General features: G+C 52.7%; 1 protein-coding gene across 1 annotated transcript in view; it reads right to left on the reverse strand.

Moving 5' to 3' along the window:
• LOC144487255 (protein bicaudal D homolog 2-like) overlaps positions 1-21,828 on the reverse strand; it is a 47,406-nt gene that overhangs the window by 24,586 nt on the left and 992 nt on the right. The gene's annotated exons all lie outside the window — the stretch shown is intronic.

Genomic DNA, 21,828 nt, shown 5'->3' on the forward strand with positions numbered 1-21,828 from the left:
AACATAGAGCAGATGTGTGGGTGCCCGTGTCCGCCCAGACCTAATGGCCATCGATCTACGACGGTCACTAATGGGGGAGGGAATTGGTCTTCACCCAGAGTGGGGAGAATGTGGAAGTCGCTCCCACAGGGAGTGGTTGAGGCCTCCCTGAAGTATAAATGGAACATGTTTAAGAATGAGTGAGCAGATTACATTACAGCTCCGTGGTAAACTGCATTACTCACACTGCTTCAATTCCGGGAGAGGCGGGGGCAGGGACATTGAGAAGTATTTGGACTGTCTGTGCGAGGGTTGCAGCACAGGTAGTCACAGCGCAGTCAGTACAAATTCCCAGTAACTTCTACATGCAGTGTCTGCCTCAAACTCTCTCTCTCTCTCTTAGCCCGTGTCTGCCCCCACTCTGTCTCAGACCTCGTGTCATCTCTCTCCTTTTTTTTCCCTCTCTCTTGGACTCCATATCTCTTTGGGACCCCATGCCTGCCCACCCCTCCCTCTCTCCCTGGGACCCCATGTTCGCTCTCTGTCTTCCCTCTTCCCCCATCCCTGCCTCTCTCTCTCTTGCGCCAAATAGGAATAAACAACTTCTGGAGTTCACCTATTTGTTCTTTAAATGCCTGCCAGTGCCTGTCCACTGCCTTTCCTTTCAGTAATGTTTCCCAGTCCGTCATGGCCAATTCATGCCTCATAGTTACCTTTACTGAGATTCAGGACCCTGGTCTCAGAATCAACTACGTCATTATCCACCTTGACAAAGAATTCTACCATATTATGGTCACTCGTCCCCCAAGAGTTCTCTCACAACGAGATTGCCAACTAGTCCTTTCTCATTGCACAACACCCAGTCCAAGATGGCCTGTTCCCTTGTTGTTTTCTCAATGTATTTGTTCCAGAAAACCATCCTGGATGCACTCCTGAAATTCCTCCTCTATTGTACTGTGACTAATTTGACTCTCCCAATCTATATGCAGATTAAAGTCACCCATAATCACAGAGGTTCCTTTAAACACATCCACCTCTGATTTTCTATCTAATGCTTTCCCCAACATTACCACTACAGTTTGATCTGTAAACCACCCCGGTGAATATTTTTTTTTGCCTCTTGGTGTTTCTGAACTCGACCCATAAACATTCCCCGTCGTCTGTACTAAAATCTTGCCTCAATCTTGTGTCAGTATCTTCTTTAATCGACAATGCAACTCTGCCACCTTTTCCTTTCTGTTCATCCTTCCTAAACTCGGAATATCCTCAATGCTTAGTTCCCATCCTTGGTCACCTTGTAGCCATGGCTGGAACTCTACCATCTTGCCCTCCATGGAATTGGCACGGGCGAAGGGGGGGGGGGGGTGGGGGGGGGGGGGTGGAGGAAAGCGTCTCGCCTGAGCAAGGCCGTAAAATCCTGCCCCATGTCACTGACATCCCAACGACACAAAGATTGAGTGAGGAGGATTGCCAGAGGATTGCGCAGGATCTAGTCAGTGAGGCGATGGCCCAGTGGTATTATCGCTAGACTATTAATGCAGAAACTCAGCTAATGTTCTGGGGACCCGGGTTCAAATCCCGCCACGGCAGCTGGTAGAATTGGAATTCGATAAAATATATCTGGAATTAAGAATCTACTGATGACCACGAAACCATTGTCGGAAAAACCCATCTGGTCCTTTAGGAAATCTGCCGTCCTTATCTGGTCTGGCCTACATGTAACTCCAGAGCCAAAGCAATGTGGCTGACTCTCAACTGCCCTCCAAGGGCAACTAAGGCTGGCCAGCCAGCTACACCCGTGAGACTTGGGCGGAGAAATGACAGATGGAATTTAATCCAGACAAATGCAAGGTGATGCTTTTTGGAAGGTCTAATGCAGGAGGGAAGTATACAGTAAATGGCAGAATCCTTACAAGCATTAGCATACAGAGGGATCTAGGCGTACAGGTCCACAGTTCCCTGAAAGTGGCAACAAGTGGATCAGGTGGTCAAGAAGGCGTAGGGCATACCTGCCTTCATCAGTCGGGGCATGGAGTATAAAAGCTGGCAAGTCATGTTGTAGCTGTATAGAACCTTAGCTAGGCCGCATTTGGAATATTGCGTACAGTTCGGGTCGCCACACTAGCAGAAGGATGTGGATGCTTTGGAGAGGGTACAGAAAAGGTTTACCAGGATGTTGCCTGGTTTGGAGGGTATTAGCTACGAGGAGAGACTGGACAAACTTGCTGTGTTCTTACTGGAACGTCGGAGGCTGAGGGGTGACCTGATAGAGGTTTACAGAATTATGAGGCATGGATAGTCGGAGTCTTTTTCCCAGGGTAGAAACGTCAATCACTAGGGGACATGGGTTTAAGGTAAAAGGGGGGGGGGGGAAGTTTAAAGGAGATGTGGGAGGCATGTTCTTTTACACAGAGGGCGGCAAGTGCCTGGAATGCGCTGCCAGAGGAGGTGGTAGAAGCAGATACAATAGCAACGTTTAAGAGGCATTTTGACAAATACATGAACAGGCAGGGAATCGAGGGACTGCGTAGAGGCAAAAAGTCTTTAGTTTAGGTGGTGCAATGTGTCAGCACAGGCTTGGTGGGCTGAAGGGCCTGTTCCTGTACTGTACTGTTCTTTGTTATATCAGATCCCTTTAACATCTACCTGCGCAACTAATTCATCCATTTTCATTGAATAGAATCCCTACAGTAGAGAAGGAAGACATTCGGCCCATCGATCCTGCACTGACAACAATCCCACCCAGGCCCTATTCCCGTAACCCCACATAAAAATAACAATTCCATTTCTACAAAGTCTCATCAACAATGAAATCCATACATTTGGGTCCACGATGAATGCAGTTTTTATATGCTCTGCTCAGCATGCTAATTCCCACCCCCCCCCCGACACTTGGGTCAATTTAGCACGGCCACTCACCCCTAACCTGCACGTCTTTGGACTATAAGAGGAAACCCAAGCAGACACGGGGAGAAGGTGCAGACTCCGCACAGACAGTGACCCGAGGCTGGGAATGGAACCCGGGTCCCTGGCGCTGTGAGGCAGCAGTGCTAGACCACTGTGCTGCCCTCTATGCCACCATTGCGAAACAGCCCCAGATGTTTAGCCCAAGAGCAAAGTGAGCTGAGTGGGAGCCGAGGCGAGGAGGCGGAACGTGACAGCGGTGAGGGGATTACCCCCGTTGAGACATGTGAGGCTGATGCAAAGCTGTGTCCGGCGTGTGAAGGGGGTCACTCCCTGACTCCCTCGCACCATCTGGCTCAGAAAGATCGAAGATGTTTTCTTTTTTAAACAACATAAAGGTCCGTCCCCCCCGCAAAGTCCTTACGCCAGCAACATTCCAGCAATTATAGTGATTCCTTCCAGACCCAGAGTCCTGGCAGTCAGAGGGATTTGGGTGTCCTTGTACATAACCCACAGGAAAAACTCCAATTTGATTGGGCGTAGGGACACCCTGCCGAGACTGTATGAGGCTTTGGTGAAGCCGTAATTGGAGTGCCGTGTACAGTTCTGCCCACCTTACTGAAGGACGGTCATACCCGCATTGGAGGCCGTTCAGAGAAGGTTCACTGGGCCCATTCCTGGGATGAAGGAGGTTTTATGTCTTGTGTGGAAAGGTTGAGTTTATAAAAATGAGAGGTGATCTTCTGGAAACGTATCCGATTCCCCGGGAGAGGGGGTTTGACAGGGTCGGTGCTGAGATGCAGTCTCTCTCCTTCTCCTTCCCCCCCCCCACCGCCCCCCCGCCCCCCCATCCACACCCACTTGGGGAATCTGGAGCAGGAGGGAAGGGTCTCAGGATAAGGGGGCAGCCATTTTGGACTCCAAAGCGGAGCGATCTCTTCACTCCCGAGGGTCAGGAAGCTCGGTTGTCCGGTATATTTGAGACAGAGGGCATGAGATTTTCAAACACTGTGGGTTGGGGCAAGGAAAGTGGAGTCTGGGCTGAAGATCAGCAGTCATGATGTGGAGATGCTGGCGTTGGACTGGGGTAAACACTAAGAAGTTTAACAACACCAGGTTAAAGTCCAACAGGTTTATTTGGTAGCAAAAGCCACACAAGCTTTCAGTTGACCTACCTACAGGATATCTATATTATAAAGGATCTAAAGGCACTTAGAGACACAAGGACTGATTAGGGGCAGTCAGCATGGCTTTGTGAGTGGAAAATCATGTCTCACGCATTTGATTGAGTTTTTTGAAGGGGTAACCAAGAAGGTAGATGAGGGCAGTTCAGTCAACGTTGTCTAATGGACTTTGACAAGGTACTGCATGGTAGGTTGTTGCACAAGGGGGAGGTAGCTAATTGGATACAAAATTGATGACCGAAGCCAGAGGATGGTTGTAGAGGGTTGTTTTTCAAACTGGAGGCCTGTGACCAGCGGTGTGCCTCAGGGATCAGTGCTGGGCCCACTGTTATTTGTCATCTATATTAATGATTTGGATGAGAATTTAGGAGGCATGGTTAGTAAGTTTGCAAATGATACCAAGATTGGTAGCACAGTGGACAGTGAAGAAAGTTATCTAGGATTGCAACGGGATCTTGATCAATTGGGTCAGTGGGCTGACGAATGGCAGATGGAGTTTAATTTAGACAAATGCGAGGTGATGCATTTTGGTAGATTGAACCAGGGCAGGACTTACTCAGTTAATGGTAGGGCGTTGGGGAGAGTTACAGGACAAAGAGATCGAGGGGCACATGTTCATAGCTCCTTGAAAGTGGAGTCACAGGTGGACAGGGTGGTGAAAAAGACATTCGGCATGCTTGGTTACATTGGTCAGAACATTGAATACAGGAGTTGGGACGTCTTGAAGTTGCACAAGACATTGGTAAGGCCACACTTGGAATACAGTTCTGGTCACCCTATTATAGGGAGGATATTATTAAACTAGAAAAAGAGTGCAGAAAAATTTACTAGGATGCTACCGGGACCTGATGGATTGAGTTATCAGGAGAGGCTGGATAGACTGGGACTTTTTTCTCTGGAGCGTAGGAGGCTGAGGGATGATCTAATAAAGGTCTATAAAATAATGAAGGGCACAGATCAGCGAGATAGTTGACATCTTTTCCCAAAGGTAGGGGAGTCTAAAACTAGAGGGCACAGGTTTAAGGTGAGAGGGGAGAGATAGAAAAGTGTCCAGAGGGGCAATTTGTTCACACAGAGGGTGGTGAGTGTCTGGAACAAGCTGCCAGAGGCAGTAGTAGAGGTGGGTACAATTTTGTCTTTTAAAAAGCATTTAGACAGTTACATGGGGAAGATGGGCATAGAGGGATATGGGCCAAATGTGAGCAACTGGGACTAGCTTAGGGGTTTAAAAAAAACGGGCGGCATGGACAAGTTGGGCCGAAGGGCCTGTTTCCATGCTGTAAACCTCTATGACCCCAATCGAAACCTCCTCCAGTTTATTAAAGCTCTCAATCAGCCTTCTCTTTTTCTAGCCAATAGTACGGGCCTCTCAGTTCCAGGTTCCAATGGCCATGAATGCTCAGTGCAGAGTTCATACAATCCAGAGTGCAGAAAGAGGCCGTTCGGCCCATCGAGTCTGCACCGACACAATCCCACCCAGGCCTCTATCCCCACAACCCCACGTATTTACCTTGCTGATCCCTCTGACACTAAGGGGCAATTTAACATGGCCAATCCACCGAACCAGCATGTCTTTCGGACTGTGGGAGGAAACCGGAGCACCCGGAGGAAACCCACGCAGACACGGGGAGAACGTGCAGACTCCGCACAGACAGTGACCCAAGGCCGTAATTGAACCCGGGTCCCTGGCGCTGTGAGGCAGCAGTGCCATCCACTGTGTGTCACCGCATATCCATTACGCACCAGGGGAGAAATTCTGCAGGTCAGCTGTGGGCACGAGAACGATGCCAGCCTCTCTCACTCCCACAGAGTGAGCTGTCTGAGCAACAGGCCGGACAGCTGGTCCTGAAGGTGGGCACACAGGGCACGTACACAGCTTCATTTATTTTGAGATGGGGCGCACACAAACTCACTCTCAACGCACGCGTGTGCCTGTGCTCCAGATCACTCTGGGGCACACGCTCTGGGGTATAGGCAGCCGGGCACAAGCACACTGGTGCACACACAAACACTGACGCACTGGCACGCATGCTCCCTCTGACATTCACGTGTACACCCTGACACACAGGAAGCAGAGTAACGGTGAGATTTAAAGAGGAAATCACAAGAGTTTCACAACAACGTGGCCAGGTTCGTCTCTGACTCAACCCTGGAAATAAACGGATGCAGACAGAGAGAGGAAGATTGGAGCCAGATTGCCCTGACTCACATCTGCCTGGCTCTGCAGCTGTGCCAATATCATGGACCTATTAATTTTCTCAATTAAAAACAGAACCACAACAGGACACAGTGTGCAAAAATAAAAAGAATGGGCTTGGTGTGGTAAATACCACTGGGACAGACAAACAGGCAGCGCTGGAACCGAGATTCAGAGATACTGGCTAGTTTACACAGACAAGCCATTAGAATCATATGTCCAGATTCGCTTTGTGCATCACTGCGCGAATCCAGAGTATAAATCAGTGGTAAACACCAGCAGCAGTGGAGGAGGCCACTCGGCCCATTGTCTCTGTGCTGGCCCCCTGCGAAAGAGCTATCGGCCGGAATTGTCCGGCTGTTCATGCCGGTGGGATTCTCTGGTCCCGCTGGCAGCGCAGCCCTGCCCGCGGGTTTCCCATTGGACCAGAAGATCCCACCGCTAGCAAACAACGTGCCACCTTCCGCCGGTGGGAAACATGTGGCCAGAGAATATCGCCCATCCAATTAGTCCCACACACTCTCTCTCTGCACCGTTCCCTGCTCTGACCCCCATTTTCCCCCTTCTGGTATTCCATTTCCGAGTGGGAATCTGCGGCACAGCGCCTCCCAGATCACGACAACTCGCCGTGTCAACACACAAACTTCTCATCTCTTTGCCTCCCCGTCCACTGATTCTCTTCAATCTGTGACCACCCCGCTCCCCACACCCCCTGGTTCCCGACCCGTCTGCCGCTGGGCAAACACTTTCTCCTCATTCACTCGATCGAAGCCCCCTCGTGATAGTGACGGCCTCCATTAAATCCCCCCCCCCCCCCTTAACCTTCTCTGCTTGAAAGGAGAACGATCCCAGCTCCTCCTAGTCTCTCGCTCTCACTGCATGAACTGAAGTCCCCTCATCCCGAGGGTACGTTTTGGGTAAATCTTCTCCCACTCTCACCCCTCCCCGAGGCTGCGACATCCCCCCTAAAGCAGGCCCAGAACTGCTGAGATCGTAGCGGTGGTTTACACAGCGCTAATACAAACTTCCTTGTATTCTATTGCTAAACCTCAGAGTCTCAGGTGCTTTATAAACTGCCCCGTCTCGCTGCCAAAAGACCGAGGTATGCACGCCACCTCCCTCTGACCTTGTAAATATACAGCTGAACATTGATCCTGACCTGGACTACTGACTGTCACAGCACCGTACACATCTCCAGTCACCTCACACACACTTCCACAGCTCCCCATCTACCCACATGTGAACACGGTGGCTAAAAACATCCAGCAACCAAACTGCACAGCAAGATCCCACAGAGCAATGAGATTGGTTATTGAAAATAGGAGAGTGGGCCTCAATTAGCGTGTGCGCGAGACAGAGAGAGAGAGACAAAGTCCGAGTTCAGAGTGCAGCCTCAGCCCCACCCTTGGATTGCCTCATTCCCCCCCCCCCCCCCAGAGCTCTCCCTCCGATCGTCCCACACTGCCTCGCTCCCTCTCTCCGTTTGTCCCGCACTCTGTCAGCGCCCTCCCTCCACTCCACACTCTCCCTCCGTCCGCCCCGCACTCCCCCAGATCACCCCATGCTCCCTCAGCACCCTCCCTCTGTCTGCTCCGCACGACCTCAGCGCCCCACCCCTCGCCAACCCCTCCCCCTCGAATGCAGAATTTTAATATAGAAGGAATAAGAGAGAGAGAAGGTTCAGCAGAATGCGTGTGAAAGGTTGCTGTTTTGAGGGGATGATCTCTCCCGTGGCGTGTACGGAATGTCAGTGTGTGTGTGTGTATATATATGTGTGAGAGAGAGAGTGTGTGGAGTGGGGGGGTGCAGCTGTGAGCTGCCACCGTCTCACCATCTGCAGCTGCTGTCTGAAGCCTGGGAGGACTAGCTGCTGCCCTGCAGGACACGCCCTGTCCCAGTCAGCAGGCCGAGGGTACAAACCCCCTACCCCAGAGAGATCAAATCCCAATATCATCCCCCCTCCTCCAGCCCCGGGGGAGTGCCGCACCAAGGGCTCGCCTCCCACCACCGCCCCCTTGAGGGAGTTGCCGCAGAGTCAGGAATGGGGGCATCAGGTGGAAGGATGTCTCGTAGGTGCGGAGTAGGGCGAGGGGCACGTCACGGCGCAGGAGCGCGAGTCACAACGGCGTCAGGGACTGCGAAAATTTGCATGGGGCTAATTATAAAGCGAGGGGAAGAAAGACGCGCTCGGTGAGCACAGAGGGGACGGCAGGTAACAGAATACTTCCTCGTTCAGAGGGTAGAGGGTAAATGAGGAACAGGGGGAGGCGACTCATTGTATCAAGTATTAATCACCCTGTATGGTAACAACAGAGAGGAATTGCTAGTTAAACACATGACACTGACAGTATATATAAATAGAGACAGCTGCAGCACTTTGGGTGCCCTCCGTGCCCACTGGGCACCACAGGGGCTGGGCTGGATGTTGAGCTCCCCTATCATTGAGGGTGGGGGTATTTGTGGAGCCTCCTCCTCCCAGCCATCTTCAGCTGCTTCATCAATGACCTTCCCTCCATCACAAGGTCAGGAGTGGGGATGTTCGCTGCTGACTGCACAGTGTTCAGCACCATTCGCCACTCCTCAGATACTGAAGCAGCCCGTGTCCAAATGCAGCGAGACCCGGACAATATCCAGGCTCGGGCTGACAAGTGGTGAGTAACATTCACCCCACACAAGCACCAGGCAATGACCACCTCCAACAAGAGAGGATCCAACCATCTCCCCTTGACATTCAATGGCATTCCCATCGCTGAATCCCCCCCACTATCAACATCCTGGGGGGGTCACCATTGAGCAGAAACTGAACTGGACCCAGCCACATAAATACTGTGGCTCCCAGAGCAGGTCAGAGGCTGGGAATCCTGCGGAGAGTAACTCACCTCCTGACTCCCCCCCCCCAAAGCCTGTCCACCATCTACAAGGCACAAGTCAGGAGTGTGATGGAATACTCTCCCACTCGCCTGGATGAGCGCGGCTCCGACAACACTCGAGAAGCTCGACACCATCCGGGACAAAGCAGCCCCCCCCGCTCGATCGACATGCTAACCCCCCACCCTCGACACTCACTCCCTCCACCACCGACGCACAGCGGCAGCAGTGTGTACCGTCTACAAGATGCACTGCAGCGACTCGCCAAGGCTCCTTCGACAGCGCCGTCCAAACCCACCACCTCTACCCCCTAGAAGGACAAGGGCAGCAGACGCCATGGGGAACATCCACCGCCTGCAAGTTTTCCCTCTGAGCCGAGCACCCCCCCGCCCCCCCCCGCAACCGCCATCCCGACTTGGAAATATATCAGCCGTTCCTTCACTGTGGCTGGGTCAAAATCCTGGAACTCCCTCCCTAACAGCACTGTGGGTGTACCTACACCACACGAAACTGCAGCGGGTTCAAGATGGCAGCTCACCCACCACCTTCTCAAGGGGGCAATTAGGGATGGGGGATAAATGCTGGGCCCGGCCAGCGACCCCCACATTCCTGTGAATGAATAAAAGGAAGGGGGCACAGTGAACAGGGTACTAAGCGATACATTGGTACATCTTTGACTTTCAAAACAACCTCTCAGCATCCACCCCGTCAAACCCTCCCTGAGAATCCGATATGTCTCAATAAGCCGCCCCTCATTCTTCTAAACTCCCAGTAAGTCCAGACCCAACCTACTCAACCTCTGTTTGCAAGAAAACCCCTCCCTACCTGGGATCAGCCTAGTGAACCTTCTCTGGACTGCCTCCAATGCCGGTATATCATTCCTTTGCTAAGGAGACCTAAACTGTTCACAGGTGGGGTCTCACTATTGTACTAAATGTCTAAACCTCAAATCCTTTGAGGATCCCGAAGATTCACAATCCTCAGAGTGAAGAGATTACGTTTATTTATTAATCCCAGCCCTCTTAACAATCGACATGCTACAGGCTAAGAGGAGAGGCAATTCTGAAAGATTATAGAGAGTGTTGTCTTTGGAGGGGGGGGGGGGGGGCTGTTTGACTCAGAGGGCAGGGAGGAGCTGTGTGGAAGGGGTCAGTTAAAGTAGTGAGGACAATAACTATTGCATCTTGGAAGGGGAAAAGATTGGAAGTGGCAGAAGATCCCAACAGTTGCATGTGAACAGAAGAAATGTGAACAATTGTAGGCCATTCGGCCCCTCGAGCCTGCTCTTCTATTCAATAAGTTCATGGTTGGCCTGTTTGTTTCAAACACCACACTCCCACCTACCCCCGATTACCTCGGATTCTCTTACCCAACTAGAATCAATCTACCTCTGCCTTTGTGCAGTTTTACGCTACTTCCTCAAGTTTGATGCTTTCCTTAACTTAAGGAATATCCGGTTTTTTATCCTACCTGCCAAAGTGAACACCCTTACGTTTTCCCACATTGTACTCCATCTGCAGGTATTTAAGGAGTTAACCACAGATGGTGCACTGTCCCTTTCAGAATTTTTCTTCACAGCAGGAATACACTTATTCTGAGTCTTCAGAAATATCTCCATAAGTCTGGCACTGCCTCTCTATTGATCTATCCCCTAGCCTAGTATCTCAGTTCACTTCAGCTCCCTCAGTTTTGATGTCTACATAGATGCACTTATCTGTTTGAAGTACTACTCTTAGTCCCACTCTTCTTCCTTTCAAACTGGATATAAAATTCAATCATGTTGTGGTTGCTGCTACCCAGGGGTGGCTTTACTCTGTTAAAGTTTATTTATTAGTGTCACAAGTAGGCTTACATTAACCCTGCAATGACGTTACTGCGAAAATCCCCTAGTCGCCACACTCTGGTGCCTGTTCGGGTACACCAAGGGAGAATTTAGCATGGCCAGTGCACCTAACCAGCACATCTTTCAGACTGTGGGAGGAAACCAGAGCATCCGGAGGAAACCCATGCAGACACGGGGAGAACGCGCAGACTCCGCACGGACAGTGACCCAAGGCCGGGAATCGAACCCGGGTCCCTGGCGCTGTGAGGCAGCAGTGCCAGCTGCCAAAATGGCTGGAAGTTCAGTAACATTTGGGGTGGCACAGTGGTTAGCACTGCTGCCTCACAGCGCCAGGGACCCGGGCTCGATTCCGGCCCCGGGTCAGTGTGTGTGTGGAATCTGCACATTCTCCTCGTGTCTGCGTGGGTTTCCTCCGGGTGCTCCGGTTTCCTCCCACAGTCCAAAGATGTGCAGGTTAGGTGGATTGGCCATGCTAAATTGCTTGTTACTGTCAGGGAGATTTGCAGAGGTTACGGGAATAGGGCCTGGTGTAGACTCGATGGGCCGAATGGCCTCACTCTGCACTGTAGGATTCTACGAATATTAAACCAAGAGAAATTTATCCTAAACAATACAAATAAAATGGCCTTGATATTAAATTCAATTACTTAAAAAGAAAATCCACAATCTGGAGGCTAGGGGAATGGAAAATCTATAGATTGGCAGCTGTTGATGTTAAAGAGACGGGGGGACCTTAGTTCACGTGGCGTGAGGCTGGAGGACGCTAGGAGCATTCCCCTCAAAGCAGAGAAGGTTAGGAGTCGGGGGGAGAGAGAGATTTAATTGTGGAGTTTGCAATCGGGGAGGGTGGCTTCGATTGAGTAAAACGAGGAGAAAGTGTCGCCAGTGACTGAAGCGTCGATAACCAGAGGGGCACAGAAGGAACACACTCGACTTGTTGTCGCTGCCCCGACCCCGTAACTTAGATGCATTCCACCTCCCCCCCCCCCCTTTCCCCGTAACCTCCTGCACATTGGGGTCGGTATTTAAAAACTCTGCGACCAGCCTGAACGAGTACGCCACTACAGTAACTGACTTCATTAGTAAGTGTGTAGAAGACTGTGCCAAAGAAGCAAATCCGTGTGTTCCCCAACCGGAAACCATGGATGAACAGGGGTATCCACTGCCTGCTGAAGTCCAGGTCTGAGGCGTTCAAGTCAGGCGACCCTGACCTACACAAGAAAGCCAGATACGATCTAAAAAGATCCATCAAAGATGCCAAAAGACAGAACCAGACCAAGTTAGAATCCCAGGCTCGCCACACCGACCCCCGCCGACTATGGCAAGCTCTGCAAGACAAAACAGGCTACAAGATGAAGGCATGTACAATCGCCGGCTCCAACTCCCCCCTCCCTGATGAGCTCAGTGCATTCTATACCCGTTTTGAGCAAGAGGTCAGCGAGAACATGCCCTCCACCCTGGAAGCCCTGGATGAACCTTGTATCTGGGGTCACCATTGCAGATGTCAGAGCAGTTTTCTCGAAGGTCAACCCACGGAAAGCGACTGGCCCAGATGGGGTACCCGGACAAGCACTCAGATCCTGCGCTGACCAGCTGGCGGAGACATTCACAGACATCTTCAACCTCACTTTACAACAATCTGAGGTCCCTATCTGCTTCAAGAAGCTGACCATCATCCTGGTACACAAGAAAAGCCAGGCAGCGTGCCTTAATGACTATCGGCCGGTGGCTCTGACATCCATCATTATGAAGTGCTTCAAAAGGTTAGTCATGGTATGATTCAATTCCAGCCTCCTGCACTGCCTGGATCCACTACAGTTTGCCTACCACTGCAACAGGTCCACAGCAGACGCCATCTCCCTGGCCCTGCACTCAACCCTGGAACACCTAGATAACAAGGACACTTATGTCAGACTCCTATTTATTGGCTACAGCTCAGCCTTCAACACCATTATTCCCACGAAACTCATCTCCAAACTCCGTGGCCTGGGCCTCGGCTCCTCCCTCTGCGACTGGATCCTGAACTTCCTAACCCACAGACCACAATCAGTAAGGATTGGCAACAACACCTCCTCCACGATCATCCTCAACACCAGTGCCCCACAAGGCTGTGTTCTCAGCCCCCTGCTATACTCCTTATACACCTCTGACTGTGCGGCCAAATTCCCCTCCAATTCGATTTTCAAGTTTGCTGACGACACCACCGTAGTGGGTCGGATCTCAAACAATGACGAGGCAGAGTACAGGAATGAGATAGAGAATCTGGTGAACTAGTGCGGCAACAATAATCTCTCCCTCAATGTCAACAAAATAAAGGAGATTGTCATCGACTTCAGGAAGCGTAAAGGAGAACATGCCCCTGTCTACATCAACGGGGATGAAGTAGAAAGAATCGAGAGCTTCAAGTTTTTAGGTGTCCAGATCACCAACAACCTGTCCTGGTCCCTCCATGCCGACACTATAGTTAAGAAAGCCCACCAACGCCTCTATTTTCTCAGAAGACTAAGGAAATTTGGCATGTCAGCTACGACTCTCACCAACTTTTACAGATGCACCATAGAAAGTATTCTTTCTGGTTGTATCACAGCTTGGTATGGCCCCTGCTCTGTCCAAGACTGCAAGGAACTACAAAAGGTTGTTAATGTAGCCCAGTCCATCACGCAAACCAGCCTCCCATCCATTGACTCTGTCTACACTTCCCGCTGCCTCAGCAAAGCAGCCAGTATAACTAAGGACTCCACGCACCCCGGACATTCTCTCTTCCACCTTCTTCCTTCGGGAAAACGATACAAAAGTCTGAGGTCACGCACCAACCGACTCGAGAACAGCTTCTTCCCTGCTGCTGTCAGACTTTTGAATGGACCTATCCTGCATTAAGTTGATCTTTCTCTACACCCTAGCTATGACTGTAACACTATAGTCTGCACTCTCTCCTTTCCTTCTCTATGAACAGTATGCTTTGTCTGTATAGCGCACAAGAAACAATATTTTTCACCGTATACTAATACATGTGACAATAATAAATCAAATCAAACTGTGAAACATCAAGCAGTGCCCTCAAATTAACAGATTTTAATCAACTGGCGAAAGAGGCGATGGAGACACGACGAGAAAGTTTTCAAGCAGCAAGTGATTAGAAACAGGAGGAGGCCATTCAGCCCTTTGAGCCTTTCCCTCCATTCATTATGATCATGGCTGATCATCCAACTCAATATCCTGATCCCACCTTCCCCCCCCAATCCTTTGATCCCCTTCACCCCGAGTGTTGTATCGAACTGTTTCTCGACAACATTCAATGTTTTGGCCTCAACTACTTCCTGTGGTAATGAATTCCACAGGCTCACCACTCTCTGGGTGAAGAAAAGTTTCCTCATCTCCGTCCTAAATGGTCTACCCTGAATCCTCAGACTGTGACCCCCTGGTTCTGGACATCCTCCCTGCATCTACCCTGTCTAGTCCTATTAGAATTTTATAAGTCTCTATGAGATTCCCCCCTCATTCATCTGAACTCCAGCGAATAACAATCCTAACCTAGTCAATCTCTCCTCATACATCAGTCCCGCCATCCCCGGAATCAGCCTGGTAAACCTTCGCTGCACTCCCTCGAGAGCAAGAACATCCTTCCTCAGAAAAGGAGACCAAAACTGCACACAGTACCCCAAGTGTGGCCTCACCAAGGCCCTGTAGAATTGCAACAACACATCCCTGCTCCTGTACTCGAAACCTCTCGCTATGAAGGCCAGCGTCCATTTGCCTTCTTTACCACCTGCATGCTTACCTTCAGCGACTGGGGTACGAGGACACCCAGGTCCCGCTGCACACGCCCCTCTCCCAATTTACAGCCATTCAGAAAATAATCTACCTTCCTGTTTTTGCATCTAAAGTGGATAACCTCTCATTTATCCAAGGAGGATCTGGAAGGCACTGCCTGAGGGAGCGCGGAGGAGATAGTTTTCAATCGAGGCTTCCCAAAAGGTGAACTGGGGGATGATTAATCGAAGGGAAAAATTTGGTGGGGATCCATGGGTGGAGCTGACTGTTGGAGAGCGGTGGCATGGATGGGGCTAAAACAAGTGTCGTGGATAGATTCCATGGACTCCACAAGATTGCAAAAAGGGCAGGTAGCTTGGGAGTCCGTGAATCGGTGTTGCTGCTCATGCGCCCCTTCACTCCAGGTCCCTGATGTACCTTGCGCGCAATCATGTCACAGGATCTCACAGCCTTGCACAGCGACATTTGGCCCATCATCGGGCTAGCTCCTTCAAAAGAGCTCTCCATTCAGTCCCACACTTTCCCCATTCCTTCCCCCAGCACCAACTCTCCCCACCCCACAACCCTGCAAATCTTTTCCCTGCGCTGATTTCTCCAATGGTCACCCTTCCGAGGGTGAATCTGCTCCCACCGCCCTCTCAGGCAGCGCCTTCCAGATCACAACTCGCTGCAACAATAAAATACTTCCTCCTCTGGTTCCTTCAGTGATTCTCTTCAATCTGTGTATGTGTGCATGTGTGTGTGTGAGTGTGTGTGTGTGTGTGTCCTGACGCCCACGCCCCCAACCCCCCGGCCGGTGGGGAAACACTTTCTCCTCACTCACTCGATGGAAGCCCCCTCGTGATAGTGACGGCCTCGATTAAATCCCCCCCCCCCCTTAACCTTCTCTGCTCTAAAGCAGAACGATCCCAGCTTCTCCCAGTCACTCTCTCTCTCTGCATGAACTGAAGTCTCCTCGTCAATGGGAATGTTCTGGGCAGCATGGTGGTTCGTACTGCGGCTTCACAGCGCCAGGGTCCCGGGTTCAATTCCCGGCTTGGGTCACCGTCTGTGCGGAGCTTGCACATTCTCCCAGTGTCTGCATGGGTTTCCTCCCACAGTCTGAAAGACATGCTGGTTAGGAGCATTGGCCGTGCTAAATTCTCCCTCAGTGTTACCCGAACTGGCGCTGGGGTGTGGTGACTAGGGCATTTTCACAGTAACTTCATTGCAGTGTTAATGTAAGCCTACTTGTGACACGAATAAATAAACTTTAAAGAAACTAAACTCCCCGAGGCCTGAACATTCTTCTGAAAGGGCGGGACATCTACACAAAGTAAACAACACAAGCTGCAAATATATTCCCAGCAGCAGCCCCTCCACAACCTCTCGCTACACACGCATCCCGACTTCTCAGTCTGTAACTTCCTCCAGCCCCTGCCATCCTCCCTACCTCTGGTGACCTCCTCCAGCCCCGACAACCCTCCCCATCTCTGTAACCTCCTCCAGCCCCTACAACCCTCCCCATCTCTGTAACCTCCTCCAGCCCCAAAACACTCCCTATCTCTGAAACCTCCTCCAGCCCCAACAACCCTATCTCTGTAACTACCTCCAGCCCCAACAACCCTCCCGATCTCTGTAACCCCCTCCAGCCCCTACACCCCTCCCTATCTCTGTAACCTCCTCCAGCCCCTCCAACCCTCCCTATCTCTGTAACCTCCTCCAGCCCCTACAACCCTCCCTATCTTCGTAACCTCCTCCAGCCCCGACAACCCTCCCCATCTCTGTAACCTCCTCCAGCCCCTACAACCCTCCCCATCTCTGTAACCTCCTCCAGCCCCTACAACCCTCCCTATCTCTGTAACCTCCTCCAGCCCCAACAACCCTATCTCTGTAACTTCCTCCAGCCCCAACAACCCTCCCTATCTCTGTAACCCCCTCCAGCCCCTACACCCCTCCCTATCTCTGTAACCTCCTCCAGCCCCTCCAACCCTCCCTATCTCTGTAACCTCCTCCAGCCCCTACAACCCTCCCTATCTTCGTAACCTCCTCCAGCCCCAACCACCCTCCCTATCTCTAACCTCCTCCAGCCCCTACAACCCTCCCTATCTCTGTAACCTCCTACCACCCTCTGAGATCTCTGCGCTCCTCCAATTCCGGTCTCTCGAGCATCCCGATTCCCATCACTCCGCCATTGGCGGCCGTGCCTTCAGCTGCCTGGGGGGCCCCCAAGCTCTGGAATTCCTTCCCAAAACCTCTCCGTCTCTGTTACTCGAAGACACTCTGCAGAAATCGGCCTTTTGACTGAGCTTTTACCGCTTGTCCCTGATATCTTTGCCTGTGGCTCCGAGTGAAATTTGGGTTGAGCAGGCCCTCGTAAAGCGCCCTTGTATTGGGCTACGGGCCCGCTCGAAGTGCTAGAAGCGCTGGGGAGTGAGAGAAAGGGCAGGAGCCACGAGCTCTCTGCCATTCCAAAGGCTGAAGTCTTTGCCAGGACACACAGACGTGCAGGATGACCCCTGAGGAAGCTGAGAGGCAGGATGGTGGAGGCAGTGAGGGGGGCCTTGCTGCCAAACTTGGAACCGTCCCAAGGTAAATGAGTCATTGCCTCCAGAACATGAGAGGGGGTGGGGAAACACAAAAATAATGCACAGAGGAAAGGAATTGGAGATGGTGTCCATTTTAAAACAACTTTCCTCACAGGAGTTTACTCTCCTCTTGGTAAGCAGCTCGAGAGAAGTGCATGTTCTCAGCAAACACAGCTCTGGGACAATCAGCTTTGCCTGTCGATGCTTCCTCTGGGACCCGGAGATTAGAAACTTTCCACACCGGAACTGGAATACCCTCCTGGCCTTCGCTGCGCTGGTTCCGGGGCAGGATTGGGAGGGTATACAGAGAGATCGATGGGAAACAGTATATAGATATATTGTACAGAGAATCCCAACAGCGCAGAAAGAGGACATTCGGCCCATCGTGATTGTACTAACTTGCCGAAAGAGCGAGGCTCGCACCTCCGCTATATGCCCGTAGCCCCACGCATTTAGCATGGCTAATCTCCCTAACCTGCACATCTTTGGACACCAAGGGACAATCCACCTAACCTTTGATTTGTCACATGTATTAACATAGTGAAAAGTATTGTTTCTTGCGCGCTATACAGAGAGCATACCGTTCATAGAGAAGGAATGGAGAGAGTGCAGAATGTAGTGTTACAGTCATAGCTAGGGTGTAGAGACAGATCAGCTTAATGCAAGGTAAGTCCATTCAAAAGTCTGACAGCAGCAGGGAAGAAGCTGTTCTCGAGTCGGTCGGTACGTGACCTCAGACTTTTGTATCTTTTTCCCGAAGGAAGAAGGTGGAAGAGAGAATGTCCGGGGTGTGTGGGGTCCTTAATTATGCTGGCTGCTTTGCCGAGGCAGCGGGAAGTGCAGACAGAGTCAATGGATGGGAGGCTGGTTTGATTGATGGATTGGGCTACATTCACAACCCTTTGTAGTTTTTTTGCGGTCTTGGACAGAGCAGGAGCCCAGACCAAGCATACCTTTGGACACTATAGGGAAATTTAGCATGGCCAATCTCCCAACCTGCACATTTATGGACACTAAGGGGCAATTTAGCATGGTCAATCCACCTAACCTACACATCTTTGGAGTGTGGGAAGAAACCGGAGCATCCGGAGGAAGCCCATGCAGACACAGGGAGAAGGTGTAAACTCCACATAGACAGTCACCCAAGGTCGGAATTGAACCCGGGTCTCTGGCACTGTGAGGCAGCAGTGCTAACCACTGTGCCGTCTTCAGAGGTGATGCCTATATCCGGCCCTTCCACCTGCCATTGAACTGACTGTGAGCAAGAACCCAACACAGCGAGGCGGCTCAGGGACTCTTGGGTCAGGCCTGGGTCCCATCGCCAACCCAGACAATGCCTGCTACTCCAGTACAACACGGGCTGGAGATAGGGAGGGTTGTAGGGGCTGGAGGAGGTTACAGAGATGGGGAGGGTTGTAAGGGCTGGAGGGGGTTACAGAGATAGGGCGGGTTGTAGGGGCTGGAGGAGGTTACAGAGATAGGGAGGGTTATAGGGGCTGGAGGAGGTTACAGAGATAGGGAGGGTTGTAGGGGCTGGAGGAGGTTACAGAGATAGGGAGTGTTGTAGGGGCTGGAGGAGGTTACAGAGATACAGAGAGTTGTAGGGGCTGGAGGGGGTTACAGAGATAGGGAGGGTTATAGGGGCTGGAGGAGGTTACAGAGATAGGGAGGGTTGTAGGGGCTGGAGGAGGTTACAGAGATAGGGAGGGTTGTAGGGGCTTGGGGAGGTGACAGAGATGAGGGCAGGAGGGATCGAAAAAGGAGGAGAATTTTGACACTGAGGCAGTGAAGCAGAATTGGTTTCTAAGCCTCTGAAGGCAGTCCTGGGGAGGAGGCTGCAGCACAGGAGGCCGAGTGGGATGACTGCTTAATCCCAAGCCTTGGGGGTGGGGTTCATCTCGAACACAAATAACCCATCCATTGCTCAACTTCACACACTGGAACTTCAGGAATGCAGCACAGGCAACCCCAGTGTTTACAGACATAAGGAACTTCTTAACTAAAGCAACACGCACTAACTTCAACAGGAGTGGGGGGGTGCAAGGCACTGAGGGAGATTTAAAGCACCAAGAAACTGTTACAGAAATACAAATACAGACAACACATCAATCAAACCAGCAGCCCAGAGCGCCGCAACGCCAGTGTCGAGGGGTCGCCGCACTGCCCGAGGGCCAGAGCATCAGCGAGCGCCGCACTGCCCGAGGGCCAGAGCATCAGCGAGCGCCGCACTGCCCGAGGGCCAGAGCATCAGCGAGCGCCGCACTGCCCGAGGGCCAGAGCATCAGCGAGCGCCGCACTGCCCGAGGGCCAGAGCATCAGCGAGCGCCGCACTGCCCGAGGGCCAGAGCATCAGCGAGCGCCGCACTGCCCGAGGGCCAGAGCATCAGCGAGCGCCGCACTGCCCGAGGGCCAGAGCATCAGCGAGCGCCGCACTGCCCGAGGGCCAGAGCATCAGCGAGCGCCGCACTGCCCGAGGGCCAGAGCATCAGCGAGCGCCGCACTGCCCGAGGGCCAGAGCATCAGCGAGCGCCGCACTGCCCGAGGGCCAGAGCATCAGCGAGCGCCGCACTGCCCGAGGGCCAGAGCATCAGCGAGCGCCGCACTGCCCGAGGGCCAGAGCATCAGCGAGCGCCGCACTGCCCGAGGGCCAGAGCATCAGCGAGCGCCGCACTGCCCGAGGGCCAGAGCATCAGCGAGCGCCGCACTGCCCGAGGGCCAGAGCATCAGCGAGCGCCGCACTGCCCGAGGGCCAGAGCATCAGCGAGCGCCGCACTGCCCGAGGGCCAGAGCATCAGCGAGCGCCGCACTGCCCGAGGGCCAGAGCATCAGCGAGCGCCGCACTGCCCGAGGGCCAGAGCATCAGCGAGCGCCGCACTGCCCGAGGGCCAGAGCATCAGCGAGCGCCGCACTGCCCGAGGGCCAGAGCATCAGCGAGCGCCGCACTGCCCGAGGGCCAGAGCATCAGCGAGCGCCGCACTGCCCGAGGGCCAGAGCATCAGCGAGCGCCGCACTGCCCGAGGGCCAGAGCATCAGCGAGCGCCGCACTGCCCGAGGGCCAGAGCATCAGCGAGCGCCGCACTGCCCGAGGGCCAGAGCATCAGCGAGCGCCGCACTGCCCCGCGCTGCCACAGGGCTGGTGTGGAGGGAGTGCCGCACTGCCCCGCACTGCCACAGGGCTGGTGTGGAGGGAGTGCCGCACTGCCACAGGGCTGGTGTCGAGGGAGCGCCGCACTGCCCCGCGCTGCCACAGGGCTGGTGTCGAGGGAGCGCCGCACTGCCCCGCGCTGCCACAGGGCTGGTGTCGAGGGAGCGCCGCACTGCCCCGCGCTGCCACAGGGCTGGTGTCGAGGGAGCGCCGCACTGCCCCAGGGCTGGTGTCGAGGGAGCGCCGTGCCACCGGTGGAGGGATATGGGCTAAACGCAGGCAATTGGGACCAGCTTAATGGTAAAAACTGGGCGGAATGAACAAGTTGGGCCGAAGGGCCTGTTTCCATGCTGTAAACCTCTATGCCTCTATAGCCATTCAGCAGTCTTTCATCATTTGAAATCAGCCAGCCACTCACTGACGCAGTGGTTTTTCACCATCTAAATCCACACCCCCCCCCAAACATCTCACGGACCTTTCTTCGACCAATCTCCTGTCCCCGTCTGCTCCCAGGGGGAACAGCGCCGAACCTTTTGTAATGTCCCCTCGGGAGGATGTGTGGCAGCTGAAGACCCTCCCTGTCTGGTGTCTTCCTGGTGAAGCTGCTCTGTGAATCTTACCAAGACACTGACACCTTCCCTCGTGTGGGCGTGCCAAGGGAGCCTGGAATGGCCCACAAGCTGAGGCCAAACCAGACGTTTATATTCAGTCCCAGTGTGATCCTTTCTTCCCCCATCTCCATTCTCTCTTTCTATCCCTCCAATCGGAAACGCCAAAACCAATTTGTAACCTAGCCAGCAAACTGCCCAGTTGCCTCGACGGGATATCTACATATTGACACCAGAAAATCAGAATAGAATTAGATTGGGGAAGGACTGTGGAACTCTGGTACAGAGGGATCTGGGCGTCCTGGGGCACGAATCACAACAGGTCACCGTGCAGGCATAGCGAGTGATTGGGAAGACAAATGGGAACGTTGTTCCAAAGTCGGGAAGTCTTGCTCCAACTGTACAGAGCATTGGTGTTTCTGCAGCTGGAGCACTGCGAACAGTTCTGGTCTCCTCACCCTCACTGAAGGAGGGATCCACTCGCATCGGAGGCCGTTCAGAGAAGGTTGACTGGGCCGATTCCTGGGGTGAAGGAGGGGTTTTGTCTGATGAGGAGAAGGTTGAGCAGGTCGGGGCCTGAACCCATTGGAGTTTAGAAGAATGAGAGGGGATCTTATTGAAACATCTCAGATTCTGAGGGGGGGTTTGACAGGGTGGATGCTGAGAGGATGTCCTCCCCCCCATCTTGGAGGGTGGGGGAATCTAGAACTGGGAAGGGGTGGGGGGCACAGTTTGAGAATGAGGGGGTCTCCCATTGAAGAG

The sequence above is a fragment of the Mustelus asterias genome, unplaced genomic scaffold (genome assembly GCF_964213995.1).
Source record: "Mustelus asterias unplaced genomic scaffold, sMusAst1.hap1.1 HAP1_SCAFFOLD_677, whole genome shotgun sequence".
Taxonomy (NCBI): domain Eukaryota; kingdom Metazoa; phylum Chordata; class Chondrichthyes; order Carcharhiniformes; family Triakidae; genus Mustelus; species Mustelus asterias.